Raw genomic sequence first — 6,203 nt, 5'->3', positions numbered from 1 at the left:
GTGGAATATTATGCAGCCCTAAAGAAAGATGGAGACTTTACCTCCTTCATATTTACATGGATGGAACTGGAAAATGTTCTTCTTAGCAAAGTATCTCAGGAATGGAAGAAAAAGTATCCAATGTATACAGCCCTATTTTGAAACTAATTTATAGCTTTCATAGGAATGTTGTAACCTAATTATAGCCTTTGAATATGGGGGGGGGAGGAAGATTGGAGGGAGGGTGATTGGAGGCATAACCTCTATGGTTTATCCTACAAGGGTACAAGTGAATCCTTCTAAAAGCAGAGTATGAATATCTTAACTCAATAACTAAGAAAATGACATGAAGGTATGTTAACCAGTTTGATGAGAGTATTTCCAAATGTATATGAAAACAACACACTGTACCCCATGATTGCATTAATGTACACAGCTATGATTTGATAACAAAATTTAAAAAACCTCAAGTTTTGCAGCAAAGATATGTGAGTTAAATATGATATGAGATTTATTTTTATCAGAAATCAGGCAAGAAAGAAACAGTAGAGTATCATTTTTAAAGTACTGAAAAGAAAAGAAATTGTTGATACAGTATTCTTTATCCAGTAAAAATATCTTTTAAATAGACATATGATATAAAGACTTTTTAGACATATGAAAAGTTAAGAAATTAATCTCTAAAAGAAAAACCATGCTAAGATAAGCATTAAAGAAAAATTTTTAGGCAGAAATCAATTTATTCCACATGGAAATATGTAACTACACAAAGGAACAAAGAGTGGAGAGTAAAGACATAATTTTCTTGTATTTTAAATTATCTTTATAATTGACCTTTTAAACTCAAAGTATAGCAATCTATTGCAGAATTATAAGATATGTAAAAATGAAATGTTTGACAAGAAAAGCATAAATACCAGAGAGGATAAACTAAAGTTTACTATGAGGATGCTTTTATCTTATGTGTGAATTGGAACAAAATCTTTTGAAAGTAAAATAAGTTAAAGATATAGTACAAAACTTAATAATTACCATGAAAATAACTAAACAATGTTGTAAGTAGTAAACTAACAAAGCAAGTAGAATGTGAAAAACATTCACTTAAGAAAGGTAGTTAAGAGAACAAAGGACAAATAAATGGGACAAATATAAAATAAATATTGAGATAATAAACTGAACACTATTAATAAATAAATCAAATGTAAATGGTCTAAATCACTGATTTTCAACCAGTGGGCCACTACACAATGGTGTGTCATGGAGAATCTTAGATGTGCCACAAAATTTTTTAAAGATTATTAATTTATTTTCAGAAGAAGTTCAAAGCACAATAAATATACTCTTTTAAAACTCTTTTTTAAATCAACATAATTTAAGTGTACCACAGAAGTTTAACTATATGTAATGTCAAAGAAGGCAAAATATGCTAATACTAATCTAAAAAATGTTAAAGTGCCTTTGTTAGTATCAAAGTAAATTCCAGAACATGAATATCTTTAGGAATAAAGAATTTCATTTCATAATAATAGAGACTCAAGAGTGCACAATAATACTATATACTTACATGCATAATAACAGAACCACAAAATATATAAAGCAAAAACAAAACTGATAGAATTCAAGAAGTGGACAAATTCACAATTATAATAGAAGGCTTAATATTCTTTTTCAATCATCAACAGAACAAACAAAGAGTACCTGTATAAGGATATAGAAGACTTCAGGAGGACTATGAAGCAAATTTATCTAAAATATTCTACCCAACACAGCAAGATAACACATTATTCAAATGCACACACAAAAAATTACCAAAATAGACAATATTATGAGTCAGAAAACAATTCTCAATTAACTTATATAGTGTACAACTTACGTAAAACATAAACAAAATATACAAGTCTTTTTAATTAGCAAATGGAATTTAACAGTATATACAAAAGATAATTCGTTCTGATCAAGTTGGTCCCCTCCAAATCTTGATTTAACATTAAAAAGTCAATCAATACAATTCACCATATAAACTAAATAAAAAATAATCCTTTGACTATCTTGGTAGATATAGAAAAAGAAATCTGAAAAAATCCAAAATTCATGTCTGATACAATTTCTCAATAGTTTAGGAATAGAAGGGAGTTTTCTCTATATGATAGGTAATTTCTGTGAAAAATCTACAGAAATATTATACTTAATAGGGAAAGATTGAGTGCTTTTTCCTTAGGGAAGAATGCCCTTCAATAGTTTAATTTCTAGTCAGTGAAATCAATAAAAATTGATGAAATTATGGACATTCAAATGGGGTGGGGGAGTAAAAATCTCTATTCAAGCAACATGACCACGTATGTATATAATTCAATGAAACTAAAATGAAATCAACCTATTAGAACTAATATCTGAATTTTGCAAGATTGCAAGATATAAGATCAAAGCAAAATTATATTCCTATTCTTGAAAATTGATTTTTTTTTCTAAAATGCCATTAACCAAAGCATCAAAATATTTAAATGGGGTGAATTTCAACAAGAATGAAAGAAAAATGTTCATATTGAAAACTACAATAAATTACAGAGAAAAATGAAAAAAGACAAGAGTAAATGCAGAGACATATTGTGTTCCTGAGTTGAAAGATTCAATATTCTTATTTTACAAATTCTCCTCAAATTGATCCATAGATTAAACACAATCACACTCAAAATTCCAAGTAACTTATTTGTAAAGTGGATAATCCAATTTTTAAAATTCATATGGAAAGCAACATACTTAGTATGTCAGATACGATTTGGAAAAGAAAAACAAATATGTGGTACAATCTGATTTCAAGATTTGTTATAAATCTACATTAATTAAGAAAATTTGGTATTGGCACAAATAGTTATAGATAAACAGAACAGAATAGAGAGTTATGAAATATGTCATATATATGGAAAGCTGAATTTTGATAGTGTTACAAAATGAATTCGGCAGCAAAAATAGTCTTTTCTAAAACTGATGCTAGAAAAATTGCATTTCCACATTTTAACAAAAAGTACTTCTATCTGTACCTCACATGATATACAAAAATTAACTCTAAAGGGATCATAGACCTATCTGTAAAGCCTAAAATAACAAAAGGCTCTAAGACAATATAGGAAAAAAATTCTGTGGCCTTGGAGTTAAGCAAACATTCCTTAGATATGGTACCAAAAGCATAATCTATAATGGAAAATATAGATAAGGTTTATTTTAAGTTTTAAATTGATTCATTAGATTTAAAGTTAATTTAAGATTTTTAAAACTAATCTTCTCCTGACAATAATATTAAGAGAATGAAGCTACAGGGAAACAACAAATTGAGGAAATTTTTTTCAAATCATGTATTTAATAAAGGACCTGTATCTAGATTGTATAGAGAATTATCAAAATTCAGTAATATGTAGAAATAATACTCAATTTTAAAAATTGGCAAAATATTTCAGAAGATATTTTACCAAAGAAGATATATGAATGGCCAATAAACATATGAAAATTTTCTCATCATAAGTCATTGGAGAACTACAAATAAAACTACAACACTATGCTATTGTATTCCTGTTAGAATGGTTAAAATTTAAAAGCCTCTTTATACCAAATGTTGTCCAGAATATGGAGCAGCTAAAACTCTCACATGCTGCTAATACCATGTTAAAAAACAGTTTGGCGGTTTCTTTAAAAAGACATGTACCTATTGTACCCTAAGAACTGGGCATTCCACTTCTAGTTATTGACCTAACAAACAGAAAGGAAAACAAGGGCATTGTGATTGTCTGAATATTTGGCTCCCAAAAGTCACATATTGAAATCAAATCACCAATGTGGTGGTATTAAAAAGTGGGGCCTTTTGAAAGGAAATGAGGTCAGAAGAGCAGGGCCCTCATAAATGGGATTAGTGCCCTTAGAAAACAGATACAGGGAAACCCATTTGCCTTTTTCCCCATGTGAGGACACAGTGAGAAGTCACCAACAATGAACTAGAAAATAGGCCCCCACCAGATGTTAAATTTGCTCATGCCTTGATGTTGGACTTCCCAGTCTCTAAAACCATCTAAAATAAACATCTCTTGTGTATAAGCTACCCAATGTATGGTACTTTCTCAGCCCAAATGGACTAGAAAGACATGTACATGAATATTCACAGCAGCTTTATTTGCAATAGCCCAAAATGGAAAAAAAAAAAAAGTTCATTGATAGGTGGATGGGTAAAATAATTGTGGTGTACTCAAATAATAGAACACTACTTGGCAACAACAAACAGGAAAGACGTGCTAATACATGCAATATGTTTGACCATCAAAACAAATACCCTGAGTGAAAGAAGCCACACTACTAAGTGCCCGTGCCGCATAATTCTGAAAGTACAACCTAATGTAAAGAAACAGAAATTAGACAAGTGGCTTGATAAAGACAGGTTTGGGGGCAGTAGTGGTAGAAGGATTACAGGCAGTCAGGAGAAAACCTCTGGGAGTGATGAATATGTTTTCTATTTTTGATAATGGAGATGATTTCTTTTATATAGGTGTGTGTATATATATACATATATATGTATCAAAACTTATCAAATTTTATACTTTAAATATATGCAATTTATTGTAAGCCAATATACCTTGATAAAGCCATTTTATAAAGAAGAAGAACTACCTGCTGGCAAATCACTGCTATACTTCTTGCAATTTGGAAGATCTTTTATTTTGTTATCTATTCCTAGTCATAGTCTACTGATCATCGTCTGATTGTATCCTTAGTGCTTGTCAAAATTTAACTTGCAATTGCCTTTGGTCTTTGTCCTCATGGTGCCCATTCTTTGTTTATCTTTGCCCAGAAAATTTCTCATGCCAAGAAAATTGTCATAGTCTGGTTCTTCACATGTAACTCCCCTTCAGGCAATTTAGCTGTTAATATCTTTCTCTTCTTTCCTTCTTATTGGATGAAGACAGGTAGTATCACCCTTTCTCATTCAGCTTACAAGTCTCTCAGGTTATATATCAGTTTCAATCTATGTTAAGTAAAGCATACATATATCCAGGTTCAATGAAGAAAAACATAAAAAAAAGAAAGTTTAATAATGCTCACTAAACATTAGGGTCCTAGAAAGGTCTACCACTGGGGTATCTTAACTTGGTTATAAGATATTGAATATTACTTGTTTCACAATGTGGGATAAAACCAATCTCTTCGGATTGCATTTTTCAACCTTCTTTCAGCAACCCTGGCTCTGAAGCATTCCCAGTGGTAAGGCAGTGATTTGTCTCCTGGTCTGCATTTATAGAGAGATTTCTGAGATTTCTATTCATTTAGTTACCAAGAAGCAAAGAAAAAATAGCAACTCTCTTAACATTCTTCAGAAGCATTGATGTTAAATAATTACTTCCACTAATCTTAAGAAAGTATATTTCTCCATTCCCTAGGGACTCAGGCCTTAATTAGGCCATCACCTGATGAGTTAAGTTTTTTATTTTTTGTTTCTCTTCCTGTAATAGATTTTAAAATGTGAAATCTGTTCATTTAACTATGTATCATTAAATTAAGCTGATAATGTATGATTAGGTAATTTATGGATTTTACATCACACCTTTCTGATTTATTTACATCATCTTTTTGTAAAATTTTAGCATTTGAAAGAGTAATAATTCCACAAATTCATATGATCTTAAAGATAGAAAGCATTTAATTATCTAGCTCAATTGAATATTTACAGTTTCCTGTAGCACATCACTTAACTCATTTGATTTTCAGTTTTTTATATCAATTATAGTAATAATTCACACTTCTTAAAATTTAGCATGTGACCAGTGTGCTAACGTTCTTCTGATATTATTACATTTAATCCTGCACAGGGGGTAAGTCTTACAATGCCCATTATACAGACTAAAAAACAGACACCTAGAGAGTTAAAAACATTTCCCACAGTTTTGCAGCCAGTGCAGGGAGAAAAAGATTCAAGTTCAAGTCCATGTGATGACACAATTCATGTACTTATTCACTCACTATTAATCATATTGTATGCCTATGAGATAAGGGGAGTATGAAAATTAAATGAGAAAAAAAGTGAAAGTGGATCGTTCAGTGCCTAGGAAATAGATTCATAGGAAGAGATAATTTTCTAATACTGTTTGAGCATCCCTCAACTGGTGGTCAATTTATCCTTCATTGTAATTCTTATAGTGACAGAAAGTTGATTTTGTTCCCTTTCTGGATAATTCTAACTCATAGAA

The sequence above is a fragment of the Otolemur garnettii genome, unplaced genomic scaffold (assembly GCF_000181295.1).
Source record: "Otolemur garnettii isolate 467f Iridium unplaced genomic scaffold, OtoGar3 scaffold00090, whole genome shotgun sequence".
In the NCBI taxonomy this organism is placed as follows: domain Eukaryota; kingdom Metazoa; phylum Chordata; class Mammalia; order Primates; family Galagidae; genus Otolemur; species Otolemur garnettii.
This window is presented reverse-complemented; position numbering follows the sequence as displayed.